General features: G+C 38.5%; 1 long non-coding RNA gene across 1 annotated transcript in view; it reads left to right on the plus strand.

The window, feature by feature from the left end:
* The window catches only part of LOC136794007 (uncharacterized), a 106,783-nt gene that overhangs the window by 18,022 nt on the left and 74,827 nt on the right, over positions 1-13,934 (plus strand). The window lies entirely within an intron of this gene.

A 13,934-nucleotide genomic window follows, 5' to 3' on the forward strand; every position in this document is an offset into this window, starting at 1 on the left:
ATTGCGGTGGCTTCTCTTGTTGTGGAGCACAGGCTCTAGGTGCGTGGGCTTCAGTAGTTGTGGCCCATGGACTCAGTAGTTGTGGCTCACCGGCTCTAGAGCAGCAGGCTCAGTAGTTGTGAGGCACGGGCTTAGTTGCTCTGAGACATGTGGGATCTTCCCGGACCAGGGCTCAAACCCGTGTCCCCTGCATTGACAGGTGGATTCTCAACCACTGCACCACCAGGGAAGTCCCTGGCTATAAAATTTTAAAGCTAATATTATAACCTAATAAAATGATGGTTTTGCTATATGCTTATATGTATCTTGAGAGAGATTAATTAAAGGAAATAAAATAGCAGTTGAAGCTGCTGGATGGTTGAAATTATCTGAATAAGTGTGATCTTGACTTTAATGAATTAACAAGTAAGCTTCTTGCTGTAAGTATTTAATTAATTTTAAACCACATTTGATTTAGAAACTGTTTACACTTAATTTATGGTCTAGTGTTCAATTAAAATCATCTATCCTATTATGTGCAGGCTCTAGATCCTATTCTTGCATAGGTTATGTCACTCTTTGGTCACTGACTACCACTGAGGAGTAGAAAAAGGAGGCATATGGCTGTGATCTTCTAATTTCTCATAATGTTTTTCAGGTGGAACCTTTAGAGAAAACGTTTGTGTAGAAAATTCATGGTTTTTTTACTCAGATTTTATTCTGTAAGGAATCGTATGGGAGGGGTGATAGAAACAAATGAGAATGCATGTTTGTCTAATTAAGAACAAAAGTCTGAGATGTTGCAGTTGTTTCCTAAAATCACTTTTTTCATATGAAGATTTTGGATAAGTCATTATTAAGGAAACTAAGGACAGCTGTGGTATGTTGAAAGCACACCAGCCATGGACTCAGAAGGCCTGGGTTTGAATTCCAGTTGCTTACAAATGTAAGAAGAATTATTTTTATCCCTCCTCTGTTAAAATGCTTTTTTAATATATGAAGTTTAAATATGGTCCCAGAACACATTTGTTTCTGCTCCATAAAAATGGTGATATACTGTATGTCAATCTTTTTTAAATTATTTATTTATTTGGCTGCATCGGGTCATAGTTGCAGTGCAGGGACTTCTCTCTAGTCATGGTGCATGGGCTCCAGAGCATGCAGGCGTAGTTGCCCCATGGCACATAAGATCTTAGTCCTGTGACCAGGGATCGAACCTGCGTCCCCTGCATTGGAAGGCAGATTCTTTAACCACTGGACCACCAGGGAAGTCCCTGTATGACAATTTTTAAATTTCATTATAAGTGAGGGAAACCATGGTATATATAAGCCAAACGGTAACTACTTCCAACATAATGAGATTTGATTTTGAAATATCTTAGAATTTGTATTTGAATGTGAGAGATATTTTGGAAAACTCTAATTCAGTGTGACCCCATTTATAGCAGTGATATTGGGGAACAGGGTTACCAGTTATGGTCTGTACCTCTTAAATCATGTTCTTACTGTATATAGTTCTATTTGGAGAAATATCCTTTGACATATAGTATTTTGAGCCAAGTAATGAGCTACAATGTAGACATACTTAGGTAGAATAATTCAACTTCATTATAAGGTTGTTCTGTAGCTCTTTTTCCTTTCTTCCTTGAAGAATGCATTCCTAGTCTCCTTATTTTAAAAAACAGCAACAAGAGGAAGTAGTAACTCAGGGTGAAATAAAGCACCAGCCTAAAAAGATTGCTAATCTTTGCCAGGCTAAAGAGAGGCAAATAATTGTTTTGCCTTTAAGGCCTTGATTCCGGTTGTTAGATTAAATAGACAGAGTGTTGGCCACATGTGACTTGAGCAGAATTGGTTATTTTACCAAACTTTGGATCAATGTTTGCTTGAAGTAAGCTGTGCTGTGGATAAACCTTTGGAAGATCAAGAGTGAACTTTATTGCCCTCTACATTGTTTCCACCAGGATATTACGTGGGAGTATTGATTTTGAAAAGTGCAATTTAACTTATAAGCGCAGATCATATTCAGGTATTCTTAAATGTAAAATTGATTTTGACCTACCCAGGAGCTATACAATAATAATGATCACAGAGGGGAGAACAAAGTTGCTGTATTTTTCTGTGCTCCTTTTAGAAAGTGTATCCTGGAGCACAGAGGTGGGCAGTTGGTCAACCCAGTTTCTTTCTTGTGTGACATGTTAGAGTTTGATATTGTCAGTCTTTTAACCGAGATTTGTATTGGGATCATTGCTGAAAGAGGCTTTGAGGATGTCATATCACCAGTATTCAGGTATTGTTATAGGTTTCATCCAGGGCAGATGAAAAGGTAACACAATTACCTAGTGCCCAACTAATTCAGGAGCATGGAGAAAAATAGGTTGATGAAGGTTTAACTCAAGTCAGATAACTCATATCATAGGTGGACACGGCTGGGTTAGCTCAGGGTTTTTGTTGCGTGTGTTTTTTTTTTTTTTTTTCTTCAAAGAAGCAGACTTTTTCTAAGATTAGAATCAACATTGCTGGCAGAAGCAGGAAACTTAGGGGCAGGCCATTAGGTGTACGATCAAAGTACAGCTTCTTCTGTGTCTAAGCTGTAAGGACAGGACCGATGCCCATTTTTCTCAAGAGCTGCTTCAGCATAGTTCTATCAGTAAGTTATATCAACAGACAAAGGAGAAACTAGGGATATATACCTGCAATTCCACCATCAGCCAAAAAGCCACATAAGTCTTTCAAACTCTCAGATAACATTCATGACAAGGAATGGTATATTTTGGTGTACTTTTAAACCCTGTCGCTTTCATTTTTTAAGTATGTTTGCGCTCTTTTGTGCTCAGCAGAAGCCGGGCGAGGGGGATGACAAGAGAAGTCTAATACAGAATCCCTCTTCTTTTTTTCTCTTGAAACCAGTAGAGTTTAGTGTATGTATTATATACACACATGTATGTATATATGTTTGTATTTAATATTTAGCATAGTAACCTGTGGGTTGTTTAGATGTGTTTTATTGTGAAGTATAATATACAAATAAAAAAGCGATAATGTGACATTTACAGTTTACGAATTGTTCTAAGAGTAAACACCCCTTGTAACTGCCACCTATGGAGAAAAAAGAAGTGAGGGAGGAGGAGTAGGGGTGGGGGAAGGAGGAGGAGGAGGAGGAGGAGGAGGAAGAAGGAACAAGAGGAAAAGGTGGAAGAGGAGGAGAATTAGAAGAATTAGAATTTCTTCCCAGTCAGAAACTTCTCCCCACACCCTTCGCTGAATAAGCTCTAGTTTCACTTTTTATGTGATCATTTCCTTGCTTTTTTTATAGTCTTACCACTTTGGTATGCACCCATATGCACCAGATACATCCATATAGTTTAGTGTTGTGTGTTGGGGAACTTTATGTAAATGAAATCATACTTGATGTATTCTGTAGTCTTGCTTCTTCCATTTGTCATCCATGTTGTTGAATGTAACTGCAGTTTGTTATTTTCATTGTTTCGCAGTATTCTGTTGTAAACGTGTACCACAATTCATTTATCCATCCTTCTGTGTTGGATATCTGGGTTGATCATAGTTTGTCCCCACTTCAGATAATGTTGCCATGACTATTTTTATGCTATCTCTTGGGGCACAGGGCATGCATTTCTATTGGACATAGACCTAGTCAATACAAATAAAAATGTGACAGTGGGCAATGAAACTATCTTCTTCTAAACAAAGATGTAGTGAGCCAGTAATCTAATGAAGGAAAACACCATTCTTTTGGTTATTCTAAGGTAGTAGGTGCTGTCTGGATACAGAGATGGCCATTTCCATCCAGGTGAATAATAAATTAGAGTATCCAGGATTGTACCTTTGCTTAAGATTCATGTTTGCAAGTATGTTTCATCAGGAAAATAAAATGTTTTAGTTTTTAAACTATCTCTGGTGTTATTTCTAGAATTCTAAAATTAATAGAATGAAATGTCCTTAGAGGGCAGAGATTATATCTCACATTTCTCTTAAGTTCTTCACAGACCATGGCAATGCTAGAAAGATGTTAAGGCCCCACTAATTATGCATTGCCTCAATAAATATACTGTGGAGTAAAATTATTTGTACAAGTGGCTATAATTTCCAAGGGGCAGGCCCATAAAAGGGGAGAAGGGTGGATTAGTTTAACTTAAGACTTCTTCTGTTTTGAAAGCCTCTTTCCAGAAAAATAAGGAATAATAGTGTGGATGAGTCAATCTTTTTTTCTCCAGAATTTTTCTTACCAAATTCGTACATGGCCTAAGTGCAGGTAATATAAGTGTGTTTCTGAAGCCTTTTAAAATTATAATTTGATCCTTTTGTTTGCCTTTTGAAATGGAAGACAAAATAGACAGTACAGTAAGTTTATCACTTCTGATAGACCTGTGCTTCAAAGCATATATGTTTTAGGCCTTAGCTGATTTTGCAAGCTAAGTCTAGATCACAGTAAATTGATTTCAGTATCTTCCTGTTTTTTATGGGCTTCGTTCTAAAGCTTCAGCCAAAGAATCAAAATGTTTGTCACACTATTCTGGATTAGCTGAAGTCTTGTTCCTGTTTATATGATGTGACCATTTGGCCTAATGCAGTCAACATGAACACTTTACAGCTCATCCAAGAACATTTCAAGTATTGAGAAAAAGGCACTTTAACTTAAAAATTAGGTTCTTCCCTGGTGGTCCAGTGGTAAAGACTCTGCTCTTCCAATGCAGGGGGCGTGGGTCAGATCCCTGGTTGGAGAACTAGGATCCCGCATGCTGTGTGGTGTGGCCAAAAAGAAAAAAAAATAAACAAATAAAAGTACTTAATTGAAAAATTCCTTATCCAGTATCAGGCTGGGAGAGAACATTGCTTCTTGTGAATTCAGCGTACTGCCCACAGCACATTTCATTTTGCTCTTTTGTTATAACAAAAGTGTTTGAATTCTTTTTTTCAAGGAAAAGATTCTTATGGTGTATCTACCTTGGGGATTGTAACTTTCAAAAGGTGCTCTTAAATATATTACTACCTTAACATATGGGCACCTAATTTACGACAAAGGAGGCAAGAACATACAATGGAGAAAAGACAGCCTCTTCAATTAGTGGTGCTGGGAAAACTGGACAGCTACATGTAAAAGAATGAAATTATAACAGTACCTAACACCACACACAAAAATAAACTCCAGATGGATTAAAGACGTAAATGTAAGACCAGACACTATAAAACTCTTAGAGGAAAACATAGGAAAAACACTCTTTGACATAAACCACAGCAAGATCTTTTTTGACCCACCTCCTAGAGTAACGGAAATTAAAAAAATAATAAATGAAACTTAATTAAAAGCTTTTGCACAGCAAAGGATACCATAAACAAGACCAAAAGACAACCCTCAGAATGGGAGAAAATAGTTGCAAATGAAGCAACTGACAAAGCATTAATCTCCAAAATTTATAAGCAACTCATGCAGCTCAATAACAAAGAAACAAACAACCCAATCCAAAAATGGGCAGAAGACCTAAATAGACATTTCTCCAAAGAAGATATACAGATTGCCAACAAACACATGAAAGAATGCTCAACATCATTAATCATTAGAGAAATGCAAATCAAAACTACAATGAGATATCACCTAACACCGGTCAGATTGGCCATCATCAAAAACTCTAGAAACAATAAATGCTGGAGAGGGTGTGGTGAAAAGGGAACTCTCTTGCACTGCTGGTGGGAATGTAAATTGATACAGCCACTATGGAGAACAGTATGGAGGTTCCTTAAAAAACTACAAATAGAACTACCATATGACCCCGCAATCCCACTACTAGGCATATACCCTGAGAAAACCATAATTCAAGAAGAGTCATGTACCAAAATGTTTATTGCAGCTCTATTTACGATAGCCAGGACATGGAAGCAACCTAAGTGTGCATCAACAGATGAATGGATAAAGAAGATGTGGCACATATATACAATGGAATATTACTCAGCCATAAAAAGCAATGAAACTGAGTTATTTGTAATGAGGTGGATAGACCTGGAGTCTGTCATACAGAGTGAAGTAAGTCAGAAGGAGAAAAACAAATACCGTATGCTAACACATATATATGGAATCTAAGAAAAAAAATGTCATGAAGAGATTAGTGGTAGGACTGGAATAAAACACAGACCTACTAGAGCATGGACTTGAGGATATGGGGAGGGGGGAGCGTAAGCTGTGACGATGTGAGAGAGTGGCAGGGACATATACACACTACCAAATGTAAATTAGATAGCTAGTGGGAAGCTGCTGCATAGCACAGGGAATTCACCTCTGTGCTTTGTGACCACCTAGAGGGGTGGGATAGGGAGGGTGGGAGAAAGGGTGATGCAAGAGGGAAGAGATATGGGAACATATGTATAAGTATAACTGATTCACTTTGTTGTAAAGGAGAAACTAACACACTATTGTAAAACAGTTATACTCAAATAAAGATGTTTAAAAAAAAAAAAAAACTACAATGAGATATCATCTCACACCAGTCAGAATGGCCATCATCAAAAAATCTAGAAATCTAGAAATAAATGCTGGAGAGGGTGTGGAGAAAAGGGAACCCTCTTGCACTGTTGGTGGGAATGTAAATTGATACAGCCACTATGGAGAACAGTATGGAGGTTCCTTAAAAAACTACAAATAGAAGTACCATATGACCTAGTAATCCCACTACTGGGCATATACCCTGAGAAAACCATAATTCAAAGAGTCATGTACCAAAATGTTCATTGCAACTCTATTTACTATAGCCAGGACATGGAAGCAACCTAAGTGTCCATCAACAGATGAATGGATAAAGATGTGGCACATATGTACAGTGGAATATTACTCAGCCATAAAAAGAAACGAAATTGAGTTATTTGTAGTGAGGTGGATGGACCTGGAGTCTGTCATACAGAGTGAAGTAAGTCAAAAGGAGAAAAACAAATACCATATGCTAATACATACATATGGAATCTAAGAAAGAAAAAAAATGTCATGAAGAGCCTAGGGGTAGGATGGGAATAAAACACAGACCTACTAGAGCATGGACTTGAGGATATGGGGAGGGTAAGGGTAAGCTGTGTCGAAGTGAGAGAGTGGCATGGACATATATACACTACCAAACGTAGGGTGGATAGCTAGTGGGAAGCAGCCGCATGGCACAGGGAGATCAGCTAGGTGGTTTGTGACCACCTAGAGGGGTAGGATTGGGAGGGAGGGAGATGCAAGAGGGAAGATATATGGGAACATATGTATATGTATACGTGATTCACTTTGTTGTAAAGCAGAAACTAACACCATTGTAAAGCAATTATACTCTGATAAAGATGTTAAAAAAAATGGTATGGGTGAACCTAGTTGAAGGGCAGGAATAAAGAGGTAGACATAGAAAATGGACTTAAGGAAAAGGGGTGGGAGGGCAAAGCTGGAGCAAAATGAGAGTAACGTCGACATATATATTTACTACTGAATGTAAAATGGTTGGCTGGTGGGAAGCAGCCGCATAGCAACAGGGAGATCAGCTCAGTGCTTTGCGAAGACCTAGAGGGGTGGGATAAGGAGGAGGGGAGGGAGGCTCAAGAGGAAGAGGATATTGGGACATGTACATGCATGTGGCTGATTCGCTTTGTTGTGCAACAGAAACTAACAGTTTTGTGAAGCAGTTATACTCCAAAAAAGATCTATTTAAAAAATTATGTATATTACTACCTTGTTTAAACTATTCGGTTCCAAGATGTGTAGTATTCTGCACAAAGAATAAGCCACGAATCCCCTGAACACACAAAAAGAAAATGCTCAGCTGGGTTTCCCTTTTTATTTTGTTTTTCTGTAGTGGGGTGATGACTCGATACCCGGCTTCTTTATAGATTCACCTCTCACAGGACACAATTCCCTTTAATGTGTTTTCTGTGCTTACAGAAAGAAACACTGTGTTAGTATCTTAGTCTGTTCAGGCTACTATAACAAAATACCATAAACCGTGTGGCTTATAAACTGCAGAAATTTATTTTTTATGGTTCTGGAGGTTGGAAAGTCCAAGATCAAGTTGATGTCGGGTGAGAGCCCACTTCCTGGTTCATAGCTTTCTTTTTGCTATAACTTCACATGGAAAGGTAGGTCTCATTTATAAGGGTACTAATTCCATTCATGGGACTCCACCCTCATGACCTAATCACGTCGCAAAGGCCCCACCTCCTAATGCCATGACCTTAGGAATTAGGATTTCAAAATACGAATTTGGGGGGAACACTAACATTCAGACCATAGCAGTTAGCAAACATGAGAAATTTCATTTTTACTGCATGGCTTTCTTTTGGTCTATGGAGAGAAGCCCCCTTTTTTTAAATAAATTTATTTATTTATTTATTATTGGGTCTTTGTTGCTGCGCGCTGGCTTTCTCTAGTTGCGGCGAGCGGGGGCTACCCTTTGTTGCGGTGCGCGGGCTTCTCATTGCAGTGGCTTCTCTTGTTGTGGAGCATGGGCTCTAGGCACATGGGCTTCAGTAGTTGTGGCTTGCGGGCTCTAGAGCACAGGCTCAGGAGTTGTGGCGCTCGGGCTTAGTTGCTTCACGGCATGTGGAATCTTTCCGGACCAGGGCTCAAACCCGTGTCCCGTGCATTGGTGGGCGGATTCTTAACCACTGCGCCACCAGGGAAGCCCTGTTGTGTTCTTGAGGATATGCAGAAGTGGGACTCTACAGCCATTCTAGTTACAGGCTGCTAGCATAAATTCTAATTTTAATGATCTCTTACTTAAATACATTTTGCTATAATCTAACTTAGTGTTCCCTGAACTCTGTTCCTTAAAACACTAGCATCATTTGAAATATAAGGCTCTTCCTGTACCATCAAGATGCCGATTAACATAGTAAAAGTTCTAACTCCAGGGAAGAAATTGTACCCAAGGTTTTTTACTTTCATGTGAATTTTAACCATTGCTGTCCTATCAGGGTGAATTATTCTATATTTGCTGCTAAAAGCATTTTATTTTGACCCACCTGTTTATTATTGCTTGTATATTGTATAATATCTATAGGAGTTCAGAAAACAGCATGGTTAGAGCAGCCTGGGACAACTTAATGGAAGCATAGATGTTCTTGACCCTAGCCTGCCGCCAGTATAGCTTTCTGTAAGCACCAGTTTTATTGCGGCTCTCCTCTGCTCATATACCTTCCTACACGTGCCAACTCTATACCACCACCATGGAAATTGGAATTTTTTCTTATTTACTTTTCCAATTCTTTGCTCTTAATATCTTTTAAGTTCATAAAAGAATCTAAAATGTTTACCCCAGATTAATAAAAGCAGTAAGTTGTCAAAAAATATTTAAAAGCCACAGATGACATCAGTCAAAAAGATACTTTCACTTGACTGGTAGAAGCACTTTAAAAGGGCTTCCTGGGGACTGCACCACAACTACTGAAGCCTGCGCACCTAGAGCCTGTGCTCCGCAACAGGAGAAGCCACGGCAATGAGGAGCCTGCTCGCTGCAACGAAGGGTAGCCCCCGCTCACCACAACTAGAGAAAGCCCGTGCGCAGCAACGAAGACCCAACACAGCCAAAAATCAATAAATTAATTAATTAATTGTTTAAAAGAACAGAACAGATAGTTGTCTATAGGTTACTCCCTCTAAAACTGTGATTCTCAACAGCGGCTTCCCTTGACAGGATGGTAGCCGAATGAATATCAGTTGGATTTTGTCAAATGTCTTTTCTGCATCTCTTGAGATGACCGTGTTTTTCTTTTCCAGTTTGTTAACATGATGAATTACATTGATTAATTTTCTATTGTTAAGGCAACCCTGCATTCCTGGGATACATCCCACTGGGTTATGATGTACTATCCTTTTACTATATTGTTAGATTTGATTTCATAAATTTTTATTTAGAATTTTTGCATCTATATTCATGAGGGATATCAGTTTGTAATTTTCTCTTATTGTAATATCTTTGATCTTTGGTTTCATTGTAATGCTAGCCTCATAGAATGAGTTGGGAAGTATTTCTTCCTTTTTTATTTTTTGGGAGAGTTTGAATAGAATTGTTATTATTTTATCATTAGATGTTTGGGAGAATTTACCCTGAAGCCGTCTGGACTTGGAATTTTCTTTGTGGGAAGGTTATAAACTACTATTTCTTTAACAGATATGCAGTTCATACCAATACCCTCAATCCAACACCACAAAGTTGACTTTAGTTTTCATCTTTTCCATATATGTAACTCCCTTTTCTGACAATGAGAAATTTGTCTCCCATTATCTTTAATACATTTACTTCTTTAACTCCCCTGTGTATAACCAATCTCCCTTTGCTAGTTCTGCTCCCTTCCCCAAACAAATGCCCTCTTCATCCCACTTGGGCTGACACCCTGCCCAGGGCTGCAGCTACTACCTCCTGCCCCAGCCGCTACCTCACATGGAAGCCCTCCTCACCCCACCTGAGCCCCAAGACCCCACACTGGGGCTGTTCTGCTGCTCAGAAGCCCTCCTCACCCCACCCAAGCTTTGATAACCTATACCAGACTGCCCCATTGCAAGGACACCTCCCCACCTTCTCTTCTCATCGATTTGAGAAATTGTTCTATTTAAACTCCATATTATGTAGTACGTAATTGATGATTAATAAATACTTAATAAGACTAAAAAGAACTACATTTTAAAATGGACACATTCTGTATTGAGACACATGACACTCTGAGAAAAGTGTTAGTATTGTCAGAATTGCTAGAGTTTGTGTTCCAGCCTTGATGTTGACTAACTTGTTGACTAACTCTGCATCCATAGACAAATTAAATGAACTTCTTTGAACTCACACTTCTTATTCTGTTAGATGGGATGAAGATAGAAATAATTCTAATATAACAGTAATGTTAATAGACAGCACATGTCACCTCCTGTGCACCAGGTGCTTTGCTAAGGACTTGACATATATTGTCATCTAATATTCAAAAATGATCTTTTGGAGGAGATACTATTATATTCATTTTACAGAAGAGAAAATTGTCACTTGAGGTAGATAACATTATCTTCCTCATTTTACAGATGAAGAAACAAAGTAGTAATTCATCCAAAGTCATATAACTAATAACTGGTGAAACTGGGATTCATACACTGTACCTCCACAGTCCAATATTGCCCAAAACATATGAAAATTTCTAGTACATAGTGGGCATTAGTAAATAATAACCATTTTGATGTATAGTGATTAATTATAACAGCTCTGAATCACTATTGCCAGGTCTATGACATAGGAAGAGTCATAGCACTTTTTGATGGGAGTAGGGAGGATGATCCATCTAAAAATTTTTTTAAATTTATTTTTTATTTTTCATACAATTTTGAAAGATTACTTTACATTTACAGTTATTACAAAAATTGGCTTATTCCCTGTGTTACAATACATCCTTGAGCCAATCTTAACACTCAATAGTTTGTTCCCCCCCTCCCCACCCCTATGTTGCCCCTCCCCACTGGTAACCACTAGTTTGTTCTCTATATCTGCTTATTTTTTGTTATATTCACTAGTTTGTTGTATTGTTTAGATTCCATATATAAGGGATATAATACAACTTGAACACAAATTGGAAGTAATTTTTCTTACTAGGCAGAGTTTTAAAAACCTCCCTATTTATTCCAGATTGATAAAAGAGACATTTTTAGGTAGACTCAGAAATAGGTTATGTACTTAAATCTAAAAGGAAATTTAAGGTGAGAAAAAAATGTTTCCAGTTGATAGAAGATGAGGGAAAGAGTTAACAGTACCCCAGAGATAAAAGAATAAACAAAATAGCTCAGAGCTGGAGGAAGTAGCCCAGTGGTTGCAAGGAGAACAATAAAGACTTGAGAAGCATCCATCATTCCAGTTCAGAATTTAATAACAGCCCAAGGCCCTGGATATGTGAACCTGGCACCTGACAGGTGCCCAGTATGTGCTTGTTGAATTGACCTGACAATCCTTTAAAAAGCTTAAGTTGAATTTCTAGTTAAAGGTACAAACCTATAATAAAAGAACAGGAAGGAAGACAGCCTCAAAGTTTTGGAGGCTGGAAAGTATGTAGGTACTGACAGCAGACTAGGGAAAGCAATCCTAAAACTGGCAGTGAGGAAAAGTGAACAGAAACTCAATTTACATTGCAAAATCCCCCAAGACCCAAGCATCTCTGGAAGGCAGGGGTGAAGATGGGGTTAAGTCTTCTCTGACAGTGTGTTAATGAAGCAATTATTCTTTTATTCCTTTCCCACTTTACACAAAAACTGCCCTTGACCTTCTCAGCTCCCAGACTGCTGGCTGTCAACCAACATGCAACTGGCAGAAAAATAGAAATCTTCTCTCAGGGAGAGAAAAGAACTAAGATCCTGACATCAGGATGTCCCCAAGGAGTAGAACTGAGATCTTGGCATTAGGAATCTCCCAAGGAGTAACCCAGCTAGATCACCTTATGAAGACTACAGTCAACAAGCTACAAGTACGTACAGAGTTTCTAATCAGCTTTCAGGTGCACAACTTTTGGTTTGAGCAAAGAGCCAGGGAATGCCAAAAGGACAAGGAAAGCCTCTATGACCAAGATATTCAGAAAAAGAGAGAAGTTGTTACATTCACAAATGAAGAACAAGGTGATATGTTAAAAAAAAAAAAATTCAGAGAACAAAGAAACAAGCTTTTGGCAATTAAAATTATCATAGCAGATATGAAGGGGGTATAGAAAAAGTAGATTATACAGAAGGTAGAGTTTAGGAAATATTTCAGAAAGTAAAATAGAAAAGCAAAGACATAGCAAATAGAAGAGAAAAGGTAAAAAAATTAGGAGATTCAACACCTAAATAATAGGAGTTCCAGGAAGAGGAAACAGAGAAAATAGAGGGAAGGAAATTATAAAAAGTAATTCAAGAGAAATTCTCAGAACTGAAAGGCATGCTTGCTCATCATGATGGTCTAAAATAAACCCACACCATATCGTATTATGGCATTTCAAAGCACTAGGGAAAAAAATCCTACAGTCCCCGGAGGACTGGGGAAAATGTTTCATACCAGAATCAAGAATCAGAATGGTACCAAATGCCTAAAATATAACAGTAGAAGCTGTAAGACAATGAAACAATGTCTTTAAACTTCTGAAGGAAAATTATTTCCAATTTCAATTTCATTTCCATCTAAAAGTGTGAGGGCAGAATGAAGAGCTCTAAAAATCTACCTCTCTTGCACTTTTTCTCAGGAAGGTACAGGAGGATGTACTCCACCAGAACAAGGAAGTGAAGTAAGAAAGAGTAAGACCTTGATCCAAGAAACAAAGCAAAAAGGAGAGTCTCCAGAATGGGTTAAATGGAGACCTCCACGTGACAGCCATGCCTAGAAGGCAACATGTCCAGAATGGAACAGGTCACAAAGTTCCAGAAAAGATTTCTTCAGGACAATGAAATTGATAAAATAACTAATTTGAATATTTCAAGTGGAAACTTGCACACTTTGGGAAGGATTTGGATTAAATTAGCAACAAGTCCATAAAAGAGTAAGTAAATCGACAAAAAGACCACTGTTAATTTCAGAGAAAACTAAAAAGCTATGCAGGGCTTATTAGAATTAAGAACTTGTGGGCTTCCCTGGTGTTGCAGTTGTTAAGAATCAGCCTGCCAATGCAGGAGACACGGGTTTGAGCCCTGCTCCAGGAAGATCCCACATGCTGCGGAGCAACTAAGCCTGGGCACCACAACTACTGAGCCTGCATTCTAGAGCCTTCGAGCCACAGCTACTGAAGCCCACGTGCCTAGAGCCTGTGCTCCGCAACAAGAGAAGCCACCGCAATGAGAAGCCCACACACCGCAACAAAGAGTAGCCCCCACTCGCCACAACTAGAGAAAGCCCGCACATAGCAACGAAGACCCAATGCAGCCAAAAATAAATAAATAAATACATTTATTTTTTAAAAAAAGAATTAAGAACTTGTACTCACCAAAAGCAAGT

This window comes from Kogia breviceps, chromosome 4, assembly GCF_026419965.1.
Source record: "Kogia breviceps isolate mKogBre1 chromosome 4, mKogBre1 haplotype 1, whole genome shotgun sequence".
NCBI classification, from domain to species: Eukaryota; Metazoa; Chordata; class Mammalia; order Artiodactyla; family Physeteridae; genus Kogia; species Kogia breviceps.